This window comes from Perna viridis, chromosome 8 (genome assembly GCF_037379345.1).
Source record: "Perna viridis isolate PV_CMFRI_1.1 ecotype Kerala chromosome 8, ASM3737934v1, whole genome shotgun sequence".
Taxonomy (NCBI): domain Eukaryota; kingdom Metazoa; phylum Mollusca; class Bivalvia; order Mytilida; family Mytilidae; genus Perna; species Perna viridis.
Window position 1 is genome coordinate 47,656,273 of NC_142452.1, and position 18,672 is coordinate 47,674,944.

Below are 18,672 nucleotides of genomic sequence, written 5' to 3' on the forward strand. Positions count from 1 at the left end.
TCAAAAACTGTCAAGTGAATTATTTGTGTCATTAAGAAATTAAACACATTAGAGTGACGTTGGATATCCTATTGAAGTTCCAAAATGTCACGTAACATAGTTTTTAAATGTCACGTCAAATTCTATACATTGTATGCTATAATTGTGACGTATTAACAAATTTGATTTACATGCTGTTTATGAAGTAAATTCATCCCAAATGACCCGATACTTCCGCTTTTAATATGAATGAATAATGAATTTCTAAGAGAATGTTTACATGACTATTTTTGAAACACTTTATTTGGTGCATAATTGAGACCTATTGACTTAGGAAGAATTTATAGCTGGCACTTTGACTTATAGTCAACTATTTCCGTTCGCTATACCGTTTATAGCGTCACACGAACTTATTTTTTTAATTTCAAAGGCCAAAGGTATGGTTCTGATTTAAGTAATAATTCATGAAATGGCAGGGTAATCCAGGAAAAAGTATAAGCTCGCGCGTTAGAGACAAAGTTAAAGGCACGTCATGCAAATATTAACGGACAATTGTCAAATAGGGTAGGACATCTCGCTTTCTCAAAGTTATTTGCAGGAAACAATCCTTCAGTTGATACAAATAATTCACTTCAGTATGTGGACGGAAATCTTTTTTTGTAGAAACATTATTTCTGAGTAAAGTTATAAGTACCATTCTGTGTATAATCCCGGCGATGAGTGGTACATCATTTTACTCAATTTGGTCTGTTTAACTCAAACACATTGAATATATCTAGAAAACAACTGAAAAGATATATAAATTTATTCTGATCATCTTTGATCTAGACTTTTTTGTTAGCTTATATCGGAAAAAAATGTCGGAAAATTTTCTCATAATTTTTCATAATGCATTTCAACTAAACTTAACGCATCATTATCTTAAAAAGGCAAACTTTACTAACACTTCGATGGTGATGTTTGGAGATAATGAGATAAACGTATGCGCATTTGGATCATGCAATACAATCTTGTTTTTTATGTGCAACATCTTACACACATTTAATTTGATTCTTAGACAAAGAAGTACTTAAGAATAACAGGATTTGAAATGTTATTTCATCCTGAAACAATATAAGAAAATATATAGACGGGTAGTGTCCTCGTTTTGCAATACGACAAGCGAACATCCCTAAACAACAAAACTGAACATATTATATTAAAGTCTAACGAAGCTCCATTACAAATAGAAATAGAAAATTACAGTTTGTTCAGAAAAAAAAGGAACAAGTGTGTATGTGAACAATAAGGCTAAAAACAAAATTACCGAACGCTAATCCGATCCATAATCAAGTCAATATAAAACAAAAACTGGGAAAATAGATTTAACACCATCGGAGCAACTAGTACCGCAATAGTTCTGACTTGGTACAGGCACTTCAGATGAAATAGTGGGTTAAATCTAGGTTTTACAGCGCTAACTTGGTAGACATTTCTAACGAACTGATTAGTTAAATCTAAATTTACAAGTAAAGGTCATAAGTAATCGTTTCTTTTCACAATTACTAATCCATGATTGTGTTATAACATCGTGAACTGATTATGTTTATTCTCCCTTGATTTTGTATACTTTTATCAGATTATATTCCTTTCTGGATTTCGTAGCGCATAAATGCCTCAACTTACTTTTACGGCACTCATTTGATGTGATTAACGAGTTCCTTCAATACCAAACAGGGTTTGAGTAAGGCACAAGACTACAACCGGGCATCGCTCTTGTACATTTTTAACATTTGTTAAGTCATTGAAAAAGGAAGGAAGCTGAAAGGGGTTATAAAGATTAGGTAGACGGTTGTCCATTAAAAAAAACAATTAAGCGTACCGGATCATGATAGAGTAAATATTTTTTTAAAGGTTTTTTTATTTGTTTATGAACTGCACAACATAATTTTAAATTGATTTAAAGGCTTATTTTACTGATTTGTTCAACGTGTTAAAGTATCGTTTTCTTTTTCGTATACCCCGGACATTTCATGAGCAACTCGGCGGGCGTTTCTAAAAAAGCAGGGGATGCTTACCATATCGGTGCACCTGGCCCATGCTAAAAGTTTGTGTGGGGTCCGAGTAGCTCATTTACTTTTGTTACTTTGTATTTATTATTTAAGTTACTTCATGTTCTTTGCTGTGTTTATCTGTTTCCCATGTCTGGTCTTTGTCCCTCGATGACCTTCTTTTGATTTCCGCTGGAATCTGGGGTTCCTGGATTACTCTGGCACTTTGAATTCACTTCCTTGGCCCATTTTTGTGGGCTTATTTGAAGACTATTTCGGTTGGCTTGACGTTAATCGTTAGCCTGGCATGCGATGATCGATGTTAATGTACCTTTTGTTGAGTAAGCTGGAAAAATAAATGGAAAATTTGAAAGCTCTACATTTAAAAAAAAATTGCCTCTTATGACCACACTCTTATGTCTTAGTAATACACATGTAAGTGCTAATTGAACTTTTAGGAAATGAAGATATGTTATATAAAAAACATAAAGATAATATTTTACTATTGAAGTTTAGGAAAAAACACCACAAATTTCATATCATGACATTGATGTCAAACACTTATGGGAAAAAGAAAGAAAAGAGATAGAAAACTATATTGAATACATGTAATAAGCTTGACCAGTTATGGCAAAAGTAACTTGACAGTCTTCATAAAACTAGGTATTGTCTGAGTTTGGAATTCTTTTCGTTTTAAGAATAATTCATAAAACTCACCCGTACTAAAGGACAAAGACGTGCCTTCTGATGGTTAATTAGTTGTTATTGCGTATTGTAATTCCACCAACTTTACCCTGAACTATACCGGCATCACTGCCTCCTTAATAAGGACTAGTTTTACAAGCTGTATTTTGTCATTTTCTTAATTCAAACATAAATAAAAATTCAATACTATTTTAGTTTAACGACTTTCATTGGCAAGCTAATTTGCTTAAGAACCATGAAAATATTTCTAATGATCATAATCGAGTATCGCAGATTTATAGAGCGCATTTTTCCACTTTTTGAACTTTGTACAATTTTTGTAGAAATAAAGTAAATTTAGTTTTTAAAGTTTGATTTTGGGAATTATGTATGGAAGTAAATTATTATGAAGCAACGTTTAAAATGTAAATACATATTATTCCAATAAAGGAATACATTGACAAATGCATAAAATGAAAAAAATAATCAATCGAGTTAGTAAACCCAAATACTTTCAGAAAGAAAACAATTCTGAACACGAACAAAAAGGGTTACCTTCATAGAAGAGCAAATGTCTTTAAATATTTCGTTAGTTATTGAACTACATAAATGCTTCCCTGTGATCACAACAATTTTATCTTTTATTTACTATCTTTTCTATGAACTACTCACTTATTGACAATAACACAGTATCTAACTGTAACAGAAGCACTCTGAGAACGTAGGTATTTATACATTCATATGTACTTTGTTATAATGCTGCTGATGAGAGTTGAGAGAAACAATTGTTTGAAAGCTCCATATTTGTTAAATAGCTGATGACATAAATAAACAAGATAATCGCATCATTCATTTGCAGATCAGATATAGGATGGACGAAACAAAATGTCATTCTGAACGTTCCTCATTCTTTGCATCTGAAGGTTATTTGATGGATGGGGTTGCCGTTGAATCGATATCTTCACCAAACCAATAGATTTGCTCCAACAATGACTTGGAATATCAATATCTAACGATCTATGTAAATTACAGTCACCATTTCCATGATGGCTAAGAAAAGAGATGATACCAAATAAAAAAAATATTGATAGTTATTGTTGACAACATTTACTGCCAAAGAATCTTACTGTTTAAGGTGTTGGCATCTTTTTTACTTCAGTAGTCCGTATATTGTTTCGTCCCTGGCATTTAAAGAGGTAGACCCAGGGTAAGGAACATAACTCTTGCAATCAGTGATATGTTTGTATCATTTCCATTTCACCAAAGCCTATCAAGCTTTCATTTGAAACAGAATAAAATCAGTCCAAGTTACTTTGATGCTTACTTGAGATAGATGTAAAAGTGCTGAATACAAACGTTCCAATGATTTGTAAGAGTTGTGTCCCTTACCCTAGGTCTACTTTTTTAATACTCAAAATGATTTTGCAAAACATTAACGTTATTTTAAATTCTTAGGACCCGTCCGGGTAACGACGGCATCTGCCAAATTTCGGATTGACTTGATATAAAACTTCCCTCTGATGACTATTGACTATAGGCAAAAACTATGAAAAGCAGCCTCTTCTAAAACGTATATCAAATAAAGAGCTACTCTACTTTTTTTCTGCAAGCATGATTAATCAAAATTAACATTAACCTTCTTTTTATTCTAAGCAAGGGTAATTCAATACGTTTCATCCCTTTTCCACATTGTTACCTTGACCTCAGGTGAACGACCTTGTAATCAAAAGCTTTTTTATAATGTTAAATGATTTAGGGTGAACCATACTTAGCAAATCGTAAATGAAAGAAAATGATTCAATAGTACTTGAATTGGTGTTGTGTGCTGACTGATTCATGAACTGAAAGGATGGATCTTGAAAGAGTAATCAAGGGAACCAAGGTTATAGCGGTAATCAAAAGAATGTTATCCAGGGACAAAGACCAGACATGGAAAACAGACATTCACAACAAAGAACATAAAGTAACTAAAATCATACTTACAAAGTAACAAAAGTAAATGAGCAAATGAAAAGGTTGTTCCAGAAAGGGGATTTCAGGTAATTTTCTTACACACGCCCAGTTTTTTTCTAGAAAGTAACACAATCTTAGTAGCTTGTAATCCCACCTCCTTCCCTCAATAATCGCTATTTGAATTTACGTAACAATATCATTATTATTATTTGTTTGGGGTCTGGAGATAAATTCAATCATTTTATTTAGAAATATGTCATGTACATGTTTAGTTTTTAAATCAGAATTAGTTTCAACCCTTACAACTATGTGATTGACAGTAACTAAATCAATACTTTTGATACAACCTTTAAAAAAATATTGTATGAAAAAATAAAAACAAAACAAAACAAATCGTAGGCTGTCAATCATAGATAATATTAATATGCTTGTTCTACCGTGTTGTGTACATTCCGTATCATTTCTACAATGGAACATACAGAATCCATTAACACACGGCACTCCATGCTGAAGACATTAGCCACTTATCACTGCATGTGATTTTAGAATAATATTGTTCAGTCAATATTTAATTTCCAAATCGGACTTTTATTACATCCGAGCTGACAACTGAAATATCAGCAATACAATAAGTTATTGTGTAGAAAGAATTAAACATATTGTTTAATCAGTGTCTAATGACTATAATCGTTGCAGGGTTATTGGGTTCGTATGTTCGCTTAGAACTGAGATATGCATGTTTATGTTTACTTCTTCGTTAACCACATATTTTCGCATCAGCTGACGGAAAGTAACCTGTTTTTCTTTATTCTATTAACTTCAAAATAATATAATACAACTAATTTGATAAGTCAAGTCGATAAAGTTCCTGAACTAATCCGTGCAACTATGATTCATCAGATTCCGATCGTTCATCGATCCGTCAAACTGATCCGGTAAATCGATGATCGCTTCTATTTTCCATCCTGTGACACTCATCGATTCCCATTTTTAAACATATTAAGTGATGATGACATCTATTTACCTACTTTTCTTTTACATTTGATTTTTCAATGAAACACAAAATTTTGATTAAATATTTTAAATTCAATACAAATCTAAAATATTGCTATATTGGATTCGTTCAATGAAAATTCTTAAATTAAAATGAATCGATTACCGATTATTTTAAATAACAAAACTGCGATCAGATCGGTTATCGATTAGTCAGCGATCATTCAATCAGCAGAAATATTTGCGCCGATCAGTTTAGAAATTGAATGAGCGTATTGATTTTCATGATTTTCAGACTAATATTTGCAGAATCTTTGAACTGAACATTTTTGCATGTCACAGAATACAAATATACCAATTATATTGAAAGTTCAAATTTTGATATGCTATAGATGTAATTCAAGGGGTATCCTCTCATCATCAGCAATACAATCAAATACAGAAGAACAAGGAATTATATAGCTATGGGGAAACGGAACAATTGAACCAGAGTATAACCTAAATACAACGTAGTAACCATTTTCGGAGATCACCAAGTGTAATTACACCTAATTCAGCCCTGGAAGGCCCTACAACAAAGAGATAAAATCCGGGGTAAGAGGAAGATGACAAATCCTTATTACTAAAACTATCAACATAGAAAGCCAGACCCATCACCAAAAAGTTCTATCAAAGCAATACAAGGAATTATGCCTTATAATTTAGGTTTTAAATTTGCAATGTTGCAAAATTTGACAACTATAATATGATATAGTTCGCGGTTACTCAAGTCTGACTTTGGGTTGGTGAATACCATCGAAGACATTTGGTCCACCAGCAGTGGCATCGACCAAGGGCTATATTTTATTTATTATTAAGATTGGTATTTTTGTAGCCAAGGTCATGTACAGCATATTTTGGAGTTTCTCTGCTTTTATCCATTTCATAGCATTTATATTTTTTGCAGTGAGCTCGCTTTCCTTCACAATTTCATAAAATACACCTTTAAATATTATTTTGAATTCTTTAGAAAATTCTTGTTACTTATTAAATGTTTTAATAGATAAAACCTGATAAGACAAAAACTATCGAAAATCAAGAGAAGTTCTTTTCCCGCCAAAATTTCAAATCCTTATCTCTCAAAAACGAGCACACTGATCCATCATTGCTTTTTTTTATTATGTATTGTTCTAGCGTGAAAGAATCCCCCCAATGAATTTATCATTTACTAGTTGTAGTAAATATACAAGTTCAAATCATTGATTGATTTATTCATGTTTAAGCCAAAGCAACACTATTTTGGGGTATCCGGCCGATTGACATAAAATGGATAATAAAATGAACATGATATGAAGAAAAGAAAAATGGGATGGGACGCAAGGATAACAAGGTTAACGAATTTCGATTGCCATTGGGGATTTGGGTATGGTATGGCAATTGAGGATTCTGTAGTGAAGCCAAGGCTCCTATCCCTATTGATTACCACAACAGGTTCTCTAACGCACAAGAAATGTCGTGGCGTTTCACATAAATTGGTATACTACTACAGTTTGCAGTCAGGTTTTCAGTATTAAAATTTAAAAAAAAACAAAAAATCAATAATACATTATAAAATACACACTAAAATACATTAACACAAACATATCAAATCTGTTTCCTGAGTAAATAGAATCTAAATCAAAGTTTTATTGAATTTGATTTTATTTCATAATTTGTCACTTTTTGGAATTTCTTTCTGTTGTTGGAAGGTTGTTCCACTGAGTTGTACGATAGTAATAAATAGATCTTTTGTCATCATAAACTCGCGGATCGTTACGGTGTATTCATCTGCACCATGACAACTGACTTGTTCAATGTAACATAGTTTTTCTTGCCTCTTTCGTCTCACCGGACTGGAATTTTTATGAGCAACTCGGCGGGTGTTTCTAGAAAAATAGAGGACGCTTACCCTACCGATGCACCTGGTCCAAGTTTTTAGTGGAATCCAAGGTGTTTATTTACTTTTGTTTCTTTGTAATATTTTGGTTATTTTATGTCTTTCTTGTGTTTGTCTGATCTCCATGTATGGTCTTTGTCCCTGGATTACATTCTTTTGATTTCGGCAAGAATCTTAATTCCTTTGATTACTCTTAGTAGAGTTGATTTTGGCTCATCTGGCAATAGGCCACAGGAGCTATTGTCATCAGTTGGCGTCCGCCGACGTTCGTTATCGTCTTCGTCGTTGACAAGTAACTCTTCTCAGAAATGACTGGACCAATAAGAACCAAACTTGGTATAAATGTTTCTTGGAATATTTTGCATAGAGCTACTGTATTTAAAATTTGATCGGTGAAAAAAAAACCTAGCCGCCGTTCCTAAGAATTAGAACCTAGGGGTTAGACAGATTTTTTTCTACATTTATCTTCAAAACCTTTAGGTTTTATCAGATTTCTGAATTGCCGAACTGGTCCTTCTGATAAGGTCCACAAAAGTCTGCTTTGGATTAACGGAGTTGGACGACTCCTTGTTAGAGTGATTGTCCATGAAAGGCAAAAATGACGCTTTTCTAAGGTTTTAGCCAATATCTTAAAACATATGATAGATAGAGAGAAACTTTCATTTGCTGAAATGATCATTACGATATAGCCTACGGAAGTCCGTTTTGGATAAAAAATGTCGGACTACTCCTTGTCAGAGTTATTGCCCTTGAAAGGTGAAACATGATATTTACTTTATATAATCACTGCTACTACTCATAGAACGCGGTATATCGAAGTATTATTGACAACTGATTGGTTAGGAGCCAGAATTATTTGTTCTCGTGTTGTGATCTGCGGGTCGTTACGTTTTTGAGCTGGTACATTGATATTTTGGCTTAGCGTGAAGGACAAGTACAGCCACGTCAAAAAAAATGGAAACTACAAAATGACTGACCTTAAAATTCACCATGCAGAAAAACCCGGTAAATTAGAAGCAAGCGTAATGGTCCCGTGTTCGTAGAAGAATTGAAATGGTAAATGAGTCCACGTTTTATAATGCGCTATAAAATATTTTTTTTTATGTATATCGAAGCATTTTATCTATTTTCATTAAAGTTCTAAATTACGTTGCACAAAATCATTTTCACCTTTATAACCTATATAGCTTTTATCAACAGAAAATATACAAATGTACTTAATATTGCATTGAAAATGATTAATGTTGAAATAAAAATATTGTCCTTGAACTACTTGTTGTGCGTTTGTATTTTAGTTACTCTTAATTAAAAAGATATCATCTACTCATGTATATAACTAACTCTCATACAAATGCATATGTTCAAACAATAAAAATCATTTTCAATTAACTTGAAGGCTACTTACACAATGAACGCATACCATTGGTAAAATGGAGTATATGGTCCCGCGATCCTTTTTAAACTTTTTTTATCTTAAAATCAGAGATCGTACAAAATTATGATTTAATTTGATTTTAACATGTCATTTGATTTATTTTCCCAGGTTATTCCTGGAGTGGAATATAACCTAATTTGGTATTGTGAAACAAGTAGCATAGATCAATCCCCGATTTAAGAAATCTGACAGAAAATACCGTTTTTATGAAAAATAAAATCTTAATTTGGACTGAAAGTCATTAAAATAAAATGATTCTTTTTTTGAAAATTTTGCATTCTGTACCATATAATATAAGATAACTTGAATTTTGGAAGTTTACATATTAAACATGTTAAAATTTGTTAATCGTTTAACACTAGTATATTCCGGACAACATGTTATTAAAGTAGAAACATTCCTCAAAAACGTATCATTTCTGTGGTGGATGGGGACACGCATTTTTCATCATATATTTGTTCGATAAGTCATCTAATATCGACACGTCAGTATTGAAATATTTAATATACTCAAATAACTTCACAAATCCAAAATCAAAGACGATGTACATACATAATGTAGTAAACAAAATGAATAGATTACTCACAAAAAGATAAAGGAAAACACAAAACAAAATAACTACGGCACTAGCAGTCTAGTCTTGTGTTACATGCCTTTATTTATTGTTTCGAAACCGCGTGAACACCTTTTTCTCAAAAAATATTTCTACCAGAAAATAAAGACACAATCTGATCTCTCACGTGATATATTCTCGTGTATAAATTCTACCGGACAATAAAGACACAATCTGGTCTATCATGTGCTTTAGTCTTGGATATAGATTGGACAATTTTCCTGTCAATGTCATCGACAAAAAATCAGAAATTTCTCGTCTGAACAAAAAATCGATCACTTGATGCTCATGCTAAATCGTAAGAGACAGGAACTAATTTCAGTGCTTAAATGACGTCGTGCACATAATAAATATAATAATCACCGGAAATTTTAATATGCAATTAAATTCGTCATAAACATAAAAAAAACAAGACAAAAACAAACAAACAAACAACAAAACATACATACACACAAAACCGGCAATTTACATATAAAATTGATCACGTTGTGCACTTGTTCTAAATGAAAATTTGTAATGAATGCGGCATAGACAATGAAATATGTTGCCTATATAAACTCCAAGAAAATAACGTGTACACAGACATTTATGCGTCTCTTATCGGACTTTTGATTTATTTCATTTCATAAATGGCCACGATTTCAATATAAAAATTACTTTGTGTTTTTTTAACTGCTTCTTGAATTTAGATGTCAAATGTTATGACAACTAATCAAACTAAATGTTTATAGTGGCATTCAAAGCACAAAGCACACCCATCCTTCCCTCGTTAGACATTCTAATTGAAAAAAAAATAAAATTGAAAACGCATTTTTTATACAAGAACAGTCGTTCTGCGAAATGGACCAGAAAACCAAGCAAAAGTGGAATTACATCAAAAGAGGTACGTGTTTAGTAAATCTAATCGATAGCTTTGTGGTACAATGAAATTGACATATATTTATTGAAATAAAAAATAAACAAATAACTCCAATTAAAGTTGGTAGGTATTTGCATGAATATATTGGTAAATCTGATGCTTTGACAGCTGAGACAATTATACGTTACCATAGCTACAATAGTTTACAATTGCCATGTGACAAGTCTTACGGTCGTCATCATATTGCTGACTTAAACTTGAAAGTGCACCGGACTACATGAATGTTTTATTACGATAACTTTTGAGTCTTACATTAAAATCATAGTGCGGTTTACAAATTTCGTGCTTATTTCTAAATGAGATCGCAAATGTAAAAGAAATATTCGGAAGTGTAAAGTTAAAGTAATTACGAAAGGAAACATTAATTGTGAAAGTACTTGTCTTTAGAAATTCTAAGGTTCTACCGGAAACCAAAAGAAAGTAATCAAGGAACAAAGACCATACATGAAGGAGTAATCAAGGGAACCAAGGCTATAGCGGTAATCAAAAGAATGTAATCCACGGACAAAGACCAGACATGGAAAACAGACATACACACACACAAAAAAAGAACTACAATCATAGATACAAAGTAACAAAAGCAAATGAGCAACTCGGACTCCACTAAAAACTGGGAGCATGGACCAGGTGCATCGGTAGGGCGAGCGTCTCCTGCTTTTCTAGAAACACCCGCCGAGCTGCTCTTGAAAAGTCAAGTCCGTGGTAAACGAAAGATGAAAGGAAAATCATGACACGTTGAACAAATAAGTTTTTAATGATTGATTCTTTCACTTTTACCTGTTTTTTTTTGATAAATAACTATCAAATACAAAGTGCACATTGCATGACTCGAAAATGATTATGATACATCTGATTAAATTTACATATCTTTAAGTGATCCTGGCATGAGTTTATGTTCTTAATGATTTTGCTTTTCGTTTGGCCTTGATTAGTTTCATTTTTGATTACCTTTGGTAAATACGGGAACCAAGGTTATATCGGTAATCAAAAAAATGCAATCCAGGGACAAAGACCAGACATGAAAAAAGACATACACAACAAAGAACATAAAGTAACTAAAATCATACATACAAAGTAATAAAAGCAAATGAGCAACTTGGACTCCACTAACACCTGGGAGAATGGACCAGGCGCACCAGTAGGGTAAGAGTCCTCTGCTTTTCTAACAAAACCCGCCGAGTTGCTCAAATACGTCCTCAATATGCTTATACCCTTTGATAAATGATTTTCACAAGAATTATTTATCCGGGGCCTTACAAAACCGGTCAATGACCTCTTAAATGTTATATTTATATAGCTTTATATCCATCTGCACTATGAAAACTGATTTATTCAATGGATCATAGTTTTCTTTTTCTCGTTTGTCTACCCCGGACTTGACTTTTTATGAGCAACTCGGCAGGTGTGTCTAGGAAAGCAAAAGACTCTTACCCTACAAGTGCACCTGGTCCATGCTCCCAGTTTTTAGTGGAGTCCAAGTTGCTCATTTGCTTTTGTTACTTTGTATGCATGATTTTAGTTACTTTATGTTCTTTGTTGTGTACGTCTGTTTTCCATGTCTGCTCTTTGTCCCTGGATTACATTCTTTTGATTACCGCTATAACCTTGGTTCCCTTGATTACTCTTTCTAGTTTGCATAAATAAAAATATAGATATATAATTTAATTTCAGATGTTACATGGATTCTGATTGGATATAACAATTTCGTCCATCATCTCATAGACCAAATTTTGTAATGACTGTGACGTCAGCAGTTTTTAAAATTATTTATTCGTTGAATTAAAATACTTAAATTAAACTTTCAGGAATGATTGTTATATTGTTTTTAATATATTTAAAATAAACTCAATGCTCGTGGTGTACACTTAAAAATAACCTGTGATTCTTCTGTGCACCACGTGATTAATATTATTTCTTCATAGACCAAAAAATATATATATATAACTATCATTCATTTAACATCGAATTTTTTTTTTTAACGGAATGATTTTATTGTACTATAGGGAAAGTGCCGTCTGACTTTTTCCCAAAGACACTATGATAAGTTTGTTATTAACCCAGTTTTTCCGAATAAATTATCTTTAAAAAATGTATTTAACCTTGATTTCATATTTTGTTTTCAATTTAATGGGTGTTTTACTTCTAAACCGATACGCGTTTATAGTTATAAAATACTAATATAAGCAGCACGTAAAATTATAAAAAAAACGGAGATGCAGTAACCATCAAATATTGAATATCATATTGGACAATAAGAAATGTATCTTATCAACAACAATCTAAGGTTTGCTTTTGAAAATGAAACAGAAATCACTTAGAAAAGCTATAACAATTGAAACACGCCAAACAAATCGATGAGTAATCTGTCATGTTGAGTAATGATTTTATTTCTTTTATTCTGCACCATAGCAGCGAGGATAAACATTTTTCATATTTTCTTGTAATTCCGATATACACGATAACATTGTTGGGCTAACTAGACTAGATTCCAAGAATATATACTTCCATTGAAGTATTGAGTTTTTTCATATACATCGAGAGAGTATTGGAGTTTGAAGTCATCTGTTATCTGCGCAAACTTACGGTTCAATTTGGATTGTAGCATACACAAGTCTGTGTCATTCATTAAAGTGAAATAATTGGAACTTCAGGACTATCAATGGATTTTTGTTCAATACATTTGAATAGAAAACTATCAGATTGAAGGTAAGCTTGCATGTCATGTGTTTTAAATGTATTTTAATATGATTTTTATGCATGCAATAATAATGTAATTGAAAAATTATAAATACATACGTAACATTGTAAAACAAATCTTCATCATTTGCTAATGCGGAACTTTATCTTTAGAATTATGAATATAAAACAATTAAAGATTTGTAAGTTTCAATTCCATACATAAAATTTACTTATAGCTTTCTTTTATTGGTAACGAAGTGTGAACAACTCAACTACTCAATAAGCTACATGCCTGAAATTAGAAATGGTACTGCAATTATTTTTTTTTATCATATATACGATAATACTGAGAAAAAGTTTTACTTAAATGAGATTCCTGTATAAATGTGAAATGTGTTTCGAGTTTCTAAACGGCTCAATATTTATCATTATGTGCATTGTAAGTGATTTGATATTTCAAATTGAAAAACCGAATATCAAATCCAGTGTGCTGCTGCAAGGTATATTTAACAGGTTACAAATAAATAAAAAATAATACCAAATAAGAAGTCGGTATATTGGCATTAGTTTTCACCTCAATCAAATAACTGTTGGTTTTCTTTTTTTCAAATTACATTAATACAAATTAGTGAGGCCGCAATAAATGTATAATTATCTATGGCAATATCCTTTCAGCACCTGCGTATAGAGTTTTCATATCACAACTCATACGTTATGCCAGAGCTGGCTGTAACTACGCATACTTTTTGTTTATATCGCGCTAGACTTCTTACATTTATGCTTCTTGAACAGGGTAATCACTATAGATATTTCATGGTCGTCATGAAATCGTGGATCGTTACGGTTGATCCATCAACACCATGAAAACTGATTTGTTCAACGTGTCATAGTTTTCCTTTCATCTTCCGTCTACCCTGGACTTGACCTTTTATGAGCAATTCGTCGGGTTTTTGTAGGAAATCAGAGGATGCTTACCCTGCCGGTGCACCTAGTCCATGCTTCCAGTTTTAAGTGGAGTCAGAGTTGCTCATTTACTTTTGTTACTTTGTATGTATTATTTTGGTTTTTTTTTATGTTCTTTGTCGACTGTGTCTTTTTTCTATGCCTGATCTATGTCCCTGGATTACATTATTCTGATTTTCGCTAGAATCTTGGTTCCCGTGGTTACTCTTACACATGGACGCAACAAACAAAAGATAAGAAGGTTGCGTATGTCGCATTAAATGTCGAGCCGAATACTGCCAATTGACCAGCCGTCAATTTGACTGAAAGTCTAAACAAAACCAGGCGGAAGTAATGACGTCAGTAAAATTTATATTGAGATTTTAGTTTTCCTTTCATCTTCCATCTACCCTGGACTTGACCTTTTATGAGCAACTCGGCGGGTTTTTGTAGGAAATCAGAGGATGCTTACCCTGCCGGTGCACCTAGTCCATGCTTCCAGTTTTAAGTGGAGTCAGAGTTGCTCATTTACTTTTGTTACTTTGTATGTATGATTTTAGTTATTTTATGTTCTTTGTTTTCCAAATATTGAGATTTGCTATGTCAATTGGGGTGTCAAATTTCCGCGGTCTCCATTTTTGGCGTTTTCAGCTTGAGTAGAATTGAAGTTGTATATACAGTGTCTAGAATTAAATTAGGCAAGCTTTTTTTCGCGCTTTCCTGGACTTCGCATATAGCTAAAAGTTAGAAACCCGCGAAAATATCTAGCTTTCCTTATATTATGCCTACTTAAGTTTATAACTGATAGTCTTTAGTGGTTAACTTGATTGAGATAGTGACGTAATACATGAAATAAATTGCAACTATATTCGACAACGCAAAACGATCCTGTATATAAAAAAGAACTTTACCTATTAGGTTGTCACAAATGTTGTTTTTTTTTTCAGCTACACTTTAATACAATAAAGCGATGTTAAATAAATTTTAGATTATCCAAAAATGGCTACATTTGCGTTTTCATAATGTCTTGAAAATAGAAAAAGTCTAAATAAGTAACTGCTAAACAACTGGGCAGTTGCCAACATTAAGATTAACATTGGATGTATGATCCTTACAACTAGACGAATGGACGCAAAACGGCAAAAAACCAAATAACGAATAAACAAACATGCGCAACGGTTTTTATTCGGTACATGGTTAATCTTCAATTAATACATACATACATGCGTTCGAATTTTTTCTTTTATTTAATTGGTGAGAGACAAGAGCTTATGAACTCACTTGTACTAGAAATTTGGCAAGCATGTCAATTATTGGTTTATCCCCTTCATGCATCTTTACAAGTGCAATTAATCTTATGTAACGGATCTCCTTGTTGCATTAAGAGTGTTACCGATTTAAATCAATCTGCACTTTCAGGAATATACTGTTGATAGGTGTAAGCTTCCATTTCCATCATCTTTAGATTGGAGCTATATTTAATACTAAAGTTAAATGTCAAATAATGATCTAAATTCAATATTTGAAAATGAATTAGTTTTCTTTTGTAGAGCAGACATGCTACAAATCATTCAAATTACTTTGGACACTTTTGTTGGATTATTCTTTATTTCTGTTCATTTTCTGATTCATCTGTAAATATATATAAAAAATAACGAATATTCGTCGTATCCAATGCATTTGTTATATAGCTAAAATGTGTGATATCTAGAGAGGGCGATTTTTTTATAGCTTTAAAAAAGTGCAAAGGAATTCAATTGCATATGTAAATCAAGATTGTGAAATATTCATCCACGGAATGTATATTTGTTACGCATATTTTTAAGCTCAATCAAAAATTAGTTTCTTTTTAATAAACTATTCATGAAATCTGCTTTGTCTGATAGTCAATACTAATGACCTCAGTGATATTCTAATGTCATTGGGTATGCACCATCAATGCTTTGTTTGATTTTAGACAGTTTGTTCGACAATATCATATATTCTTTTAAAACTTTTGACTTGGTAAATTTAATACGTTTCATCAGTAGAACCTAATTACTTTACTATTTTAATGTATTTCAATGTACTTTTTATACTCCCCGCTTAAATATTTATAGATCATGCAGGTTCATTCGTCCCACTCTACCAGCTGTTTGATTGAGTCAAAATGTATTTTCTAATTAATATATATAAAGCACAATATATATATTGATATCCGGTGCACCTTATTGAGAAATGTGGGTGGCTGAAGTTTAAAGTACATAGTATTGTTTATGATATAAGTAGAACGTTATATTAATTTAACAAAAATGTATTTTAATGTACTATTCATACTCCCCTCTTAAATATTAAGAGATCTTGCAGTTCATTCGTCCCACTCTACCAGCTGTTTGATTGACTCAAAATGTATTTTCTAACAAATATGTATAAAGCATAATATATATAAATATATTGATATCCGGTTGCACCTTATCGAGCAACCGGGTTCGTTGTTTTGTAATCTTTTAGTTCTTTTATGTTGTCTATTCAGTGAATATATAAAGCTTGTGTTATTTTATTGAAGGATTTATCATCGTTTCCTCAGAATTGTTTTTTTTTCATATACCGATCTAATCATCGGGCCGTTAAACCTTATTAATGTGTCCTCCAAATTATTTTTGTCCTGTCCGTTTGTTTGTTCATCACACATTTGAAAGCACAACTCCTCTGAATTAACTGCACCAAATTAAATGAAACTTTGTCGGTAGTTAGGACATGATGTGTTATTGTACATATTACTAGAAAATCTCGATTCTACTGAAATTTGTAGCAATTGTACCCCTCAATACTTAGGAAAACGACATATACATTTTTGAAGGCAAAAAAAATTAATTTTGCTGTTCACATGTCAAACAGATAAAGAATATAGATACCCTCTTTGTTAATTATAATCATGTAAAACGGCGCATTTTATTAATCAGAGAACGAGAACTGTTTTAATTATCATTAAAGTCGTAATGGTAGAATGATCACACAAGATTCGAAAATTCAAAGGATGGCTCTATAGTGATGCGATGAGGAAAATTGATTCTGAAAGAAATAAATTTAAAAAAAAAACCAATATTGATTCGACCTCCATTCAGTACAAATCCCTTACTAACTTATAAAGTTTGAATGAAGCTTTAAAATCTGGTAGCAGTAACTGAAATTGATCGTTGTAAAGGTAAATCACTCATGTTTTCATTATGCAGCTTTCCTTGAGGCCAAGAGTAACCAAGGAAACCAAGATTCTAGCGGAAATCAAACGAATGTAATTCAAGAACAAAGATCAGAAATGGAAAGCAGAGACACACAACAAAGAACATAAAATTACCAAAATAATACATACAAAGTAACAAAAAAATGAGAAACTCAGACTCCACCAAAAACTGGAGCATGGGCCAGGTGCACCGGAAGGGTAAGCACCCTCTGCTTTTCTAGAAAAAAAAACGACCAATCTTTCAGGATGGATATATAAAAGTACCTTATAGTTTTGTGTCGACCAGCTTCTCTTATAAACACCACTGACAATGTTTAGTATCTGTTAGGATAAAACACGCACTGTCACAAAATGTGGGCTACACTATAATTTACGAGTAAGAAAAGAAGTAAAATATATCCAAATAGAACAATTCCGACACCATAAGGTCTGATTTCAAAACACCATATCACGGCAGAGTATCGTAAGAGACCTTCTGCTGTGCCTTTGTTTAAGTCGTATCGTTGTACAAGTTATATATTTATATGTATTTTCAGCATAATCATGATACCCTGTATGATATATAAATGCATGTATACATATATAATTTTATTTCAGAAGTAAAACGCTTTCCGATTGGATACAAAATGTTGTCAACGTCCTCATATGATTTACTCCATGAACTTTGCACCACAATTAAATTATAAGGAATGATTGTTATACTTTTGAAATAACCTCAATGCACGTGGTGTACACATGCAAATACGCTGGTTATTCAGTATGCAACACGTGATTAAAGTCATTTCTTCATAGCCCGAAAAAATATAACAGTCATTCTTTCAATAATCTGCATTTATAAAAAGACGTACAAATTGCAGGCGTAATATATTATCATTAGGTTGTTCATCCTTCAATACTACCGATTGCACATGGCTAAATCTTTTTTTCTAAATTAATGTTAACACAAGACTCAAAATGTGGTTTTCCGTAGCCTTTGTTCATTGACACTGTAAATCACTGTTAACACAAAACACGAAAGCGCAGAATTTGACATGTTTCATTCATTGGAACTGTAAATTACTGTGCATTGCGTAATAATCATGTTATTGAATTGACATTATTTGATTTTTGAATCACAGTAGGATTACATCACCACTGACAGATATTAAATTGATATTGCGGCAAAAACAAGTTTATAAGAAATGATCAGATAACGGAGATGCAGCCGAGTTTTCATGTCACTGCAATGGCAGATGGTTCAATATTACTTAGATAATACTTACGTTACACTGCAGTTGTAGATGGTGTGATGACCTGTTGTATTACGTAGG

The 18,672-nt window shown here is 32.3% G+C and overlaps 1 protein-coding gene across 2 annotated transcripts in view; it reads left to right on the plus strand.

Moving 5' to 3' along the window:
- Positions 1-12,849: 12,849 nt before the first annotated feature.
- LOC148610788 (uncharacterized) overlaps positions 12,850-18,672 on the plus strand; it is a 64,226-nt gene continuing 58,403 nt past the window's right edge. For both annotated transcript variants that reach the window (XM_088596145.1, XM_088596146.1), the window contains exon 1: positions 12,850-13,227. The gene's annotated coding sequence lies outside the window, so the exon portion shown is untranslated. The remainder of the gene's footprint in view (positions 13,228-18,672) is intronic.